The 11,862-nt window shown below is 34.6% G+C and overlaps 1 long non-coding RNA gene across 1 annotated transcript in view; it reads right to left on the reverse strand.

The window, feature by feature from the left end:
- Positions 1-347: 347 nt before the first annotated feature.
- LOC144976163 (uncharacterized) overlaps positions 348-11,862 on the reverse strand; it is a 13,229-nt gene continuing 1,714 nt past the window's right edge. Inside the window, exons 2-3 of the long non-coding RNA XR_013646052.1 lie at positions 3,253-3,311; positions 348-390 (exon numbers count right to left, since the gene is read on the reverse strand). This is a non-coding gene — a long non-coding RNA (uncharacterized LOC144976163). The remainder of the gene's footprint in view (positions 391-3,252; positions 3,312-11,862) is intronic.

Consider the following 11,862-nt stretch of genomic DNA (forward strand, 5'->3'; position numbering starts at 1 on the left):
TCGTACCCGAAAGATACCGAGTTGGATAACCCGCCGCTGTCTTGAGCAAGTCACCTCGCCCTTGCTCACTTTGCGGCGCTGCTCAGCGGCTGACGCTTGGGTTATTCTAGTCTTTCCTTGGAGTAGATCCTAAAGCCAAATTTCCCCATTGGGATGGATAAAGGGAATTTTATTCATGTATACCTTGAATTTCAAGATTTTCTTATTTTCGTCTTAAAATATATGTTATTTTTAAAGGAGAGTAAATTTTGTTTCTAAATCTTCAATTTTTTTATTGCCCTGTATCCAGGTTGCATTTATTACTTAAATAACACGACGATAATAAAAACTTGATAAGGTCATTACATGGTTTCGACAGGCATCGTGTTTATTCGGGGATCCGGCGTAGGGCTGTTGAAATAATTTATAAAACAATTGTTACGTAAAATTATGAGAGAATGACTTCATGGAGACTTAATATAATGATGCTGTGATAAATGGAATACGAAGCAGACAGAAGCTCAAGATTGTGACGTGTATCGAACAATATACGATTCTTTTATTTTCTATGTCTTTATCAAACGGGTTATTTTTTCGTGCCAACTAACACAACGAGCTTGCTATGGGTGACTGAACTCAAGTGAAGACTGTATTGATAAAGATGTGCGAAGATAGACTGAAATGGTTTGAACATGTTAAATGACAAGAGGGGGGGGGGGGGGGGGGGGGGGGGGTACGTGGATAAGAGAGCAATAGGTATACAATTAGCGGGAAAGAGAAAAAGGGGACGCCAGAAGACTAAATGGGTGGATAGTTTTATTGGGCAAAGGACGGTATGAAAGAACTGGGCCTGAAGGAAGATGATGCAATGAACCGAGATGAATGGAGGTGTGGCATTCATGATGGCATGCTGGATATTCTGAAAGGAGAAGAAGAAGAAGAAGAAGAAGAAGAAGAAGAAGAAGAAGAAGAAGAAGAAGAAGAAGAAGAAGAAGAAGAAGAAGAAGAGGAGGAGAAGAAGAAGGAGAAGAAGAAGGAGAAGAAGAAGATGAAGATGAAGAAGAAGAAGAAGAAGGAGGAGGAGGAGGAGGAGGAGGAGGAGGGAGGAGGAGGAGGAGGAGAAAAGAGGAGGAGGTGGAGGAGGGGTTAAGGAGGAGGAGGGAGGGAAGAAGAAGAAGAGAAGTAAAAGAAGAGGAGGAAGAAAGAGTTAAAGCAGAAATAAAAGAATATGTTTATTCCACACTTCAGACTGAATCACAAAAACAGTTAAATGTAACAATGAATGCATAATGTCAAAAAGAGATATCATAATCATCATCCTCCTCCTCCTCCTCCTCCTCCTCCTCATCATCATCATCATCATCATCATCATCATCATCATCATCATCATCATCATCATCATCATCATCATCATCATCATCAGTATTATCTTTTTAATTATTCTTATTGTCATTATTATTATCATTATTATTTTTATTATAATTTTTATTGTTTTTGTCATTATCATCATCATTATTATTATTATTATTATTATTATTATTATTATCATTATTATTATTATTATTATTATCATTATTATTATTATTATTATCATTATTATTTATTATTATTATTATTATTATTATTATTATTATTATTATTATTATTCATTATTATTATTATTATTATTATTATTATTATTATTATTATTATTATTATTATTAATTATCATCATTATTATTATTATTATTATTATTATTATTATTATTATTATTATTATCATTATTATTAGTATCATTGTTATTATTATTATTATTATTATTATTATTATTATTATTATTATTATTATTATTATTATTATTATTATTATTAATAATAATTTAAATGATTGATTAGAATATTGGATGGAAACAAATACGCATTCAATGATGAAAAAAAACAACAACAAAAAACAAAAGAAGTCATCCGTCATGAGAGGGGTCATAAATAATGGGACTGAACAAAACTACAAAGCACCTAAAGTAAATGGGAAGCCAATCTTAGATCTGAGATATGCTGACGACACCTCATCCCTGTCAACAAAGCCCTCTGGATTAGACAGCTAATGCAAACCGTAAAACAAGGAGTGTGAGGATAAAGACCTGCTCCTAAATGCTAAAAATGACCAAAGTTATGGACCCTGATAAATGTCCAAAAGCTCAAATTGTGGTGAATGGAGAAAAAATGGAGAATTTCAAAAATTTTGTATCTCTTGGGGCGAGAATAGAGACAAATGGAAACGCGACCCCTGAAATCCAAAGGAGGATAGCACGTGCCCAAACGAAAGTGACAAAAACGATGACATTATGGAAAAGTGAAAGCATCCAACTGAAAATGAAAATATTAAGAACATGCATATGTCCAACAGCATTATAAGTATGTGAATCATGGACAATCACCAAAAAAAAAACAAACAAAAACAACAAAAAACGATGAGAATAAAATTAATAATGCATTTGAAATGAAAGGTTACAAGAAAATTCTTCGTAACCCTGGACAGCAAAGGAAACTAACAAAAAAGTGAAAGAGTCCCTGGCATTGGGGAGCCATATCGTATCAAGATGAGACAGAAACTAAAACTTGACCCTTTTTTTTTGGACGTATCAAGAGACATGACTCCCTTGATATTTTTTTTCTAGAAAGTATTATGAAGGATAAAAGAGGGAGAGGGAGACCAAGAAGAACATGGCCAGAAGACAGCCAATGGATGAATAAGCCAGTGACAGAATGTGGAAGGATGGCGCAGGGCAGAAGCTTGTTTCGATAGGCGGTTGTGGAGGCCAAGTCCAGGAAAGATAAGCCATGATGATGATACGTTTTATTTATGTAAATTTTGTATATTTATTAGTAACGTGCATTAAGCATCACACAGTGATAAAAATCTGCGATATAAATGCAAGGTATTATCATTATTAATTTTATTATCATTATTATTATTATTATTATTATTATTATTATTATTATTATTATTATTATTATTATTATTATTATTATTATTATTATTATTATTATTTATTATTATTATTATTATAGTATTATTATTATTATATTATTATTTATTATTATTATTATTACTATTATTATTATTATATTATTATTATTATTATCATTATTATTATTATTACATTATTATTATTATTAATTATTATTATATTATATTATTATTATTATTATTATTATTTATTATTATTATATATTATTATTATTATTTGTCACTTAATCGCGGTTTGTAATGGAAAACAAAGTTGTACATACTAATCGAAGAACACGCAAGAAGTTATATCAATCGAGGCAAGGATTATCACCAGCAGTGTCTGAAATAGAGATTTCAACCAATATATATATATATATTATATTATATTACATTGATCCTTTCAAAAAATATTACATATGTTACATAATCGCAATAAAACCTATGTTAGATAATATCAGCATAGTAATTAAAACGAGGAGAGTTAACTAGTTACGCAATTCAATAAATAAATAATAATATAACTAAATAAGTAAATATAGGAAAAAGGAAAATTAATTGATCGAAAATGATGCCCTTAGATTATTACATAATATGGCCATGTATGATAGACAAAAAATAAATTATAGATGGATGAATAATTAATTTCAGTGCAGAACGGATATATCGACAAGGATTATATCGACATCACGCTTATATCGACAGGACACCAAGTCCCATTTTTACGCTATATAACATTAGTATATATTTATCGCCTATATCGACAACAATTTTACCACATGACAGTTATATCAACACGCGAACAATTGAGACTGGCAATGATTTGTCGTTAACTTTAATAAATTTATAAAATTAAGATATCCTGCAGTGAAGTAAAACACAACAGTCATATGAGAATGCTGAAAGATCCCGTAATATAACAATCAAAGAAAAATCAAGACTATTGTCCAGTAACATCACATGAACATTCATTGATCATAATCATGATTTCCCGGGTCGCGAGTTTTGTTTTGTTTTTGCACCCGTTTGGGCCATTTTGTGACGTCATCTGAGAATAATCCTCTTCGCCAGGGCCTTCTAAAAATAGTATCTCTTTTGGTCGCCTCGCTCTTCGCCAAATAGCCAGCACTATTTTTAGAACCGCCACAATAGGAACACCCTAGAAAGAGGAGAGCGAACGCTACATTAGCTCTCCTGTTTCTAGGGGAACACCTTGACAGAGGTCGGACCAGGCCATAGGTCAGCGCGCGAGTTGTTCAAGTGTTCAAGCAGTGCAGTTTAGGGGTGTGCAGTTGGCTAGCCTACACTACATACTACACAATGTACGCCTACCGTATTTTTGATTGTTAATAATAATAATAATAATAATATAATAATAATAATAATAATAATAATAATAATAATAATAATAATAATAATAATAATAATAATAATAATAGATAAAGAGAAGAAGAAGAAGAAGAGAAGAAAGAAGAAGAAGAGAGAAGAAAGAAAAGAAGAAGAAGAGAAGAGAAGAAGAAAAGAAGAAGAGAAGAAGAAGAAGAAGAAGAAAGAAGAAGAAGGAAGAAGAAGAAGAAGAAGAAGAAGAAGAAGAAGAAGAAGAAGAAGAAGAAGAAGAAGAAGAAGAAGAAGAAGAAGAAGAAGAAGAAGAAGAAGAAGAAGAAGAAGAAGAAGAAGAAGAAGAAGAAGAAGAAGAAGAAGAAGAAGAAGAAGAAGAAGAAGAAGAAGAAGAAGAAGAAGAAGAAGAAGAAGAAGAAGAAAAGAAGAAGAAGAAGAAGAAGAAGAAGAAGAAGAAGAAGAAGAAGAAGAAGAAGAAGAAGAAGAAGAAGAAGAAGAAGAAGGAAGAAGAAGAAGAAGAAGAAGAAGAAGAAGAAGAAGAAGAAGAAAGAAGAAGAAGAAGAAGAAGAAGAAGAAGAAGAAGAAGAAGAAGAAGAAGAAAGAAGAAGAGAGAAGAAGAAGAAGAAGAAGAAGAAGAAGAAGAGAAGAAGAAGAAGAGGAAGAAGAAGAAGAAGAAGAAAGAAGAAGAAGAAGAAGAAGAAGAAGAAGAAGAAGAAGAAGAAGAAGAAGAAGAAGAAGAAGAAGAAGAAGAAGAGAAGAAAGAAGAAGAAGAAGAAGAAGAAAGAAGAGAAGAAGAAGAAGAAGAAGAAGAAGAAGAAGAAGAAGAAGAAAGAAGAAGAAGAAGAAGAAGAAGAAAGAAGAAGAAGAAGAAGAAAGAAGAAGAATATATAGACCTATATTTTATTTCTAATGTTTGATATATGGTTGTTGAAGTTTGAAATATCAGTTGGCAATAGACATTAGACTACACTATTGTTGTCTTAAGAAGTATAGGCCTACAGTCGTAGTGTGGATAGATGCAGAAAAAAAGTATGTTACACAAATACATTGTATACTTTGTAGGCCTATTACCATTTATTGCATAGGCTACTTACACTTACAACTATCAAGGTCACCACCAGTCCCACTACCAGTGCCACCATCATCATCATCATCATCATCATTATCATCATCATAATCATCATCATCATCATCATCCTCCTCCTCCTTATCAATACTATCCATCACTTTGTGAAAAAAAAATAAAATTTGTGTTTACTTCGGAATTATATATATATATAAGTATATATATATATATATATATATATATATATATATATATATATATATATATATATATATATACATATACATATATATATATATATATATATATATATATATATATATATATATATATATATACTCATTACTAAAGATATCTTCTTATTAACTCCAGTTTATTTTGCCAATTTCACAAGTATATCAATAACTACCAAATACGACAATACCACAAATGGTTGACATTATTATATGACTTTAACTTCCTAGTGAATAGTCTTATTTGAATTTTATGTTGTAATATTTTCCTTCTTTAAGTCTGAGTAAAAGTAGATACCCAAAAGCAATTTTCAAATCCCAATAAAATTGAACATGATTGATACTAGTCTGGCAGCGATTGTCATTGTAAGCATTTTGGCAGCTATGTATTTTTCTTTTTAAGGAAAATATGAATATTTTAAATTTTGAATTTTTGAGGCAATAGCGCAAAGTGCAAAATACCCATTTTCAGCATTACATAACAAAATATTTAAAACAGCCACAACAGCCAAAATTGGTCAATAAACAGTCATGAAGGCATACATGAAGTTGAAGCCCAGTCATTTTTATTAAGATAAACCAATGCTAATTAGGGAGCATTATAACATGGCGATAAACATTGTAATTATGCTGTTTTGAATTAATCGGCAATTTGATGTGAAATTAAAATAAAAACATCAAAAATGGTCAACTATGAATATTCATAAAATGTCATTAATGATTAAGCATTATATACACAGTTTAAAGAGAAATCTAGTATCTCTATATAAATGCACTTTCTGTCTGTCCGTCTGATTCGCATAATCTCCTAAACGGCTAGAAGGGCATGGTTGAGATTATGCACTATCATTTTAAATGTTCTGGGGATGGGGTTTTTTCGTATAAAATTTTTATTATTCTGCATGGCTAATTGTCGGCAGTCGCTTTGTAAATTATCAGAAATTTAACATAACAATTTAAAGTCCACTGCTTGATTAACAACACAGAATACAATCAGTGTTGTTGCATGTTTACATCTGAAAACAATTCACGCTCACAGCTAATAGTTGAAATATTCACCCAACATCTCTCTCTCTCTCTCTCTCTCTCTCTCTCTCTCTCTCTCTCTCTCTCTCTCACACACACACACACACATGTTTTATGTGTATAAAAATAGAGTTGTTGCTTGAAGTTGAAGAATCTCTAGAGAGCGCCATGTTCGTTCATATAAACGCTTCAATGTCAAAACGACACGTAAAAAAAGTACTGTCACGTGATTATTTTTCTCCACGAATCAGCGTGCGTTCTTGAGACGGTAGACATGGAGGAACCTCCCTGACCCATTTTTAAACCTGGCCTATTCCCAGAATATCTGACAAGATCAACAGAAATGTCGGCCCAGAACAGGCAGGATTTAGGAAAAACAGTGGTACTCGAGAGGGAATTTTCAATCTTCGAATGCTCATAGAAATGTATATAGATACTCAAAAAGATATATATGCCTGCTTCATTGATTATTCAAAAGCCTTTGACACCGTTAAACACAAGGAGTTGATAGAAAGTCTCAGAACCACCGACATAGATGATAACGACATTGCTGTAATATCAAACCTGTACTGGCAACAGGTAACAAAAATCAGAATCAACAACGATATTTCTGAGCCCCTAACCATTCAAAGAGGAGTACGTCAAGGATGTGTATTATCCCCAGCATTATTCAACCTATACACAGACATAATATTCAGGAACGTGGAACACTTGCCTGGTCTTAATGTCGGGGGAGTGAATATTAATAAACTCCGCTATGCTGATGAAACAGTGCTTATAGCAGAAACTGAATAAGATCTACAAGCCATTGTAGATATAGTCAAAACTGAAAGTGAAAAGTTTGGCCTGCTCATGAATGTGAAAAAACCCAAAGACAATGCTATTTAGCAAGAGAAAAAACAATGGGAAAATATCAATTGAAATAGATGGAAAGATCATAGAGCAAGTAAAGTCATTCCAATATCTAGGAGCATTATTGACAGAAGATGGAAAATGCGATGCAGAAATCATCAGACGAATTGCATTGGCCAAGAGTAAATTTTCAAAAATGCATTCCCTAATCACATCCTACGACCTATCACTTACCACAAAAACACGTCTGGAAAAATGCTACATTTGGTCAACACTACTTCATGGATGTGAAACATGGTCTCTGACAAAGACACTAGAAAAGAAACTCAGCATTTGAGATGTGGACCTATAGAAGAATTGCAAGGGTATCCTGGAAGGAAAAGAAAACAAACCATCAAGTACTCCAAACATTAGGAATAACATCAACAACGATCATTTCAACTATTATAAAGAGGAATAACCCGATATTTCGGCCACGTCAGAAGGCACGACTCACTACAGAAGACCATTGCAGAGGGAAAAATAGAAGGCAAGCGTGGTAGAGCACGAAGAAGGACAAGCTGGCTTGGAAATGTCGCAGCGTACGTAGGAAGCCCCATAAATCAATGTGCGAAACTCTCAGATGAGAGAGAGAGCTGGCGAACCATGATCTCCAACGTCGTGTCCGACATGGAACATCGGTAAAGGTAATTCCCAAACGGGTGCAAAAAAAAACCCCAAAAAAACTCGCTCCCGGGTCGTGCCATCATATCTCGGTACTGATATCAGTAATGGGAATTCCCGACATCAATAGACTTGGCTTCAACAAATTAATAGTAGGCTAACCAGAATGCTCCCTATAACAACCACTTCGTGCGAAACTGTCTACCTGTCTTCGTAAGCTGCCAGACCAAGCCCGGTCTGGAAAAGAAATTTTAAAAAAATGAAAATAAACAAAACTATTTCTCAATTTCTCTAAAATGCAGTGCCGATGCTCAGCTTGTCGATCTCGGTATTATGGTCATTTACCAATGCCACTATTACTGGTATTCAGTCTCTATACGGCTTCGACAATAGTTAATTTATTGAAGACGCCATTGCCGATGTGGAGTCAGATGATGATAAGGTACCATTGGGACCAGTTTCAGGCTATGGCACCAAGGAAGTTATCAAGACCCTCCACTGTTTTCCACAGCAACTTCATGAGGGTGCTTCCTTATTTGAGGTACTTCCCAGTGCTGAGGAAAGGATCCATAAACTTATTCTTGGCCTTCAGAGATGGACCACAATATTAGACTATTAAAGTCATATCAAGTGAACCATCATAAATTTCAAAATCCGCCCCATCAATATTGACTTTCCTTAATATTTTCTTGCATTTTCTCATTAGTTTCTCTTTCAGTTTTAAAATGACTGATATATCGACATCACGCTTATAGAGACATTCTTCCGCGGACCCGAGGATGTCGATGTTTGCACCTTTTTTTTTTTGGGGGGGGGGGGGGGATTTTTGAGATTTGTAAGTGTGTGCACCTGTAGTGTAATAATAGAGAGCATTTATGTTGAACTTCACAGCATTGAAAAAACAGGCTCACAGCGCTTTATAATTTTCCTCTTCTCTGGTGGACGAGGCCTATATATTATATTGAACGACACAAGCGGTCCGTTTGGTGCTTAAAATTTTGTCGGACAAGACTGGTACAAAAACCAAGAGTTTTACGCCCGTCTTCGATAGGACGAGGAGAAATGCCTTTCAGAGAGACATTATAATCCCAGACAAACTGTTGAGAAAGACAACTCACAAAAGAAATGTCAGGAAAATTCACTGATTACTAGTGCCGCGCTGAGGACCGGTCCTTGGGACCGGTCCCAAGGTCTTTTAGCTGTGAACCGGGGACCGGTCCCATAGTGGAAGACCGGCGGCGGTCCTCACTTCTTATCACCTTTCAACGGTCTCGCGCCATACTACTTCCCCAGCGTTTCGTTGCCTCGGTTCTTTGCCTATCTTCCACCAATCACCACCCATCCCACTTAATTAATCGCACCCACCCCCCTTTGCCATACACTAAACGACACAGACGACCACCTCCCTCCACTCCGCAAACCGCCCTTTCGTGTGTGAGATGGGGGGAACAGGAGGCGCACGCCTTGGACGATTCCATTATACGGGGTAAATTTCAAAATTTACTACACCATAATGATCGCAATGAAAATGATCTATGATGAAGGCATGACCCCTCTTCTCTAATGGGTTATTGTTTGAAATGCATGTGACTACTAAAGAGATGTGTGTGTGTGTGTGTGTGTGTGTGTGTGTGTCTTGAACCTAGCAAGTACAAGTCCGATTTTTTATTTTCTTTTGTCCATCTCTTGTCACCACTCCTTTCTATCGCATTGTTGTCATTTAAAATAATACAATAATATAAAAATTTCGTTTGGTGTTTTAACTAATCAAATAATATGAGTTTCATTCGTTTCTTCCTTCCAAAAAAACCAGCTATAACGTCTGTATTTTTAAAAAGTCCAATAGAATATTTGGGGACCCCGATAGCTCAGTTGATAGAGCACTCTCTTTATACGCAAAGGGCCAGAGATCGATCCCGGGTGCAGTCGAGTTTTTTCTGAATCCCTGTCTACTCAGCAGTGAATGGGTAGCTGGGTTTGTTAGATCTGGCGAAAAGTCACCATCGACCCCACTTATTACTTATTACTTATTACCGCATCCACCCCCTCTTATTATAACTTCACGTCTCTCTCTTACTCTTCAATGCTCGCTGCCCTCTAATGTGTGTGTGGGTGGGGGGGGGGGGGGGGGTAGGAGTTGCGTGTGTGTATCAACGCCACGAACAACTCGATAAACACCTTGGGCGATTCCATTATCTCCGTTAATGGGGATAACTTTCAAATTTTATTCACGCTAAATTATCGAAGTAACAATGAAGTACGGTGAGCAAATAAAGAAGGCATCACCCCTCTTCTCTAATTAGGTTACAATTTGAAATGAGTGTGACTACTCCGTGTGTTTTACTCCTGTAGACCACGGTTTTCATCATGTAGCGGTCTCAAGTCTTTAACGGTTCAAGAATGAACGATCCCACGGTCCCAAAGGTCAAAACGGTTCGAACTTCCAACAGTCTCTCAGGAATGTTCAATGTCGAAAAGGACCGGTCCTAGCGGTTTTCATTTCCCAGGGACCGTAGGACCGTGGTCCTTAAGCTTGCCAAGGACCGCCCCGCACTACTGATTACCCATCGAGTACGGTACATGTCTGATATTCATAAATGATATTCACTGGGGGAGGGGTCGTGATTAGTACGTCCAAATGCGATATATGTCATTTAATCTAAACTTCTTTAACACCAAACAGATTTCATGCATGTTTTGTACAGTATAACCTTACAAAGAAACCTTAAATACAAAACATGCCGAATTAAAATGATATCGTTATTAATTTGACCTCTCCATTCTGAGTTCCTATTGCTATGTTGCGTCTATGTAAGAGAAGTGGCAAGTAATAGTAGTAGTAGTAGTAGTAGTAGTAGTAGTAGTAGTAGTAGTAGTAGTAGTAGTAGTAGTAGTAGTAGTAGTAGTAGTAGTAGTAGTAGTAGTAGTAGTAGTAGTAAGCCTCGCAGTCCGAATGACGCTTGCTGAGAATTTTTGTGATTCAGTCATAGTCGATGAGTATATCTGCTCTCTCCATACATGTTGTTAATTGTTTCCAATTGGTCACGGTCATGGGCAAAAGTTTTGAGGCTGTCGAGATCTTGTTGTGACTTTAGTACGGAGTAATATTTCTTAGTTCTTCAGGGATTAATTCGGGCTCATCTTTCATGGCCGATTCGAGGTATATCATGAATAGTATTGGACTCAAGTTGTCTCCTTGAGGGGATCTAATTGAGGTTGATATTGTTGTTTATTCTCTGCCGGATTCAAATAGTAATGTAGTATTTGATAATAGGTATCTTATGAGCTTCACGTGATCTTTGTCCACGAATGAGCCAAGGATTGATAACAACTTGGTTCTACATATGGTGTCGAAAGCTGAACTCATATCGATTCCAAACATGGTAAATTCTTACTTATATTTCTTTGTTCTAATAATAATAATAATAATAATAATAATAATAATAATAATAATAATAATAATAATAATAATAATAATAATAATAATATTAATAATAATAATAATAATAATAATAATATAATAATAATAATAATAATAATAATAATAATAATAATAATAATAATAATAATGATAATAATAATAATAATAATAATAATAATAATAATAATAATAATAATAAATTATAGATAATTTATTCATTGTCTTAATTGATCTCTGCAATCGAGTGCCGATCTCAACCTTACTGTAATAGACAGCTTAGTCTTATGTGATACAA

This window comes from Berghia stephanieae, chromosome 7 (assembly GCF_034508935.2).
Source record: "Berghia stephanieae isolate SIO BIC M18660-M18661 chromosome 7, UCSD_Bste_1.3, whole genome shotgun sequence".
In the NCBI taxonomy this organism is placed as follows: domain Eukaryota; kingdom Metazoa; phylum Mollusca; class Gastropoda; order Nudibranchia; family Aeolidiidae; genus Berghia; species Berghia stephanieae.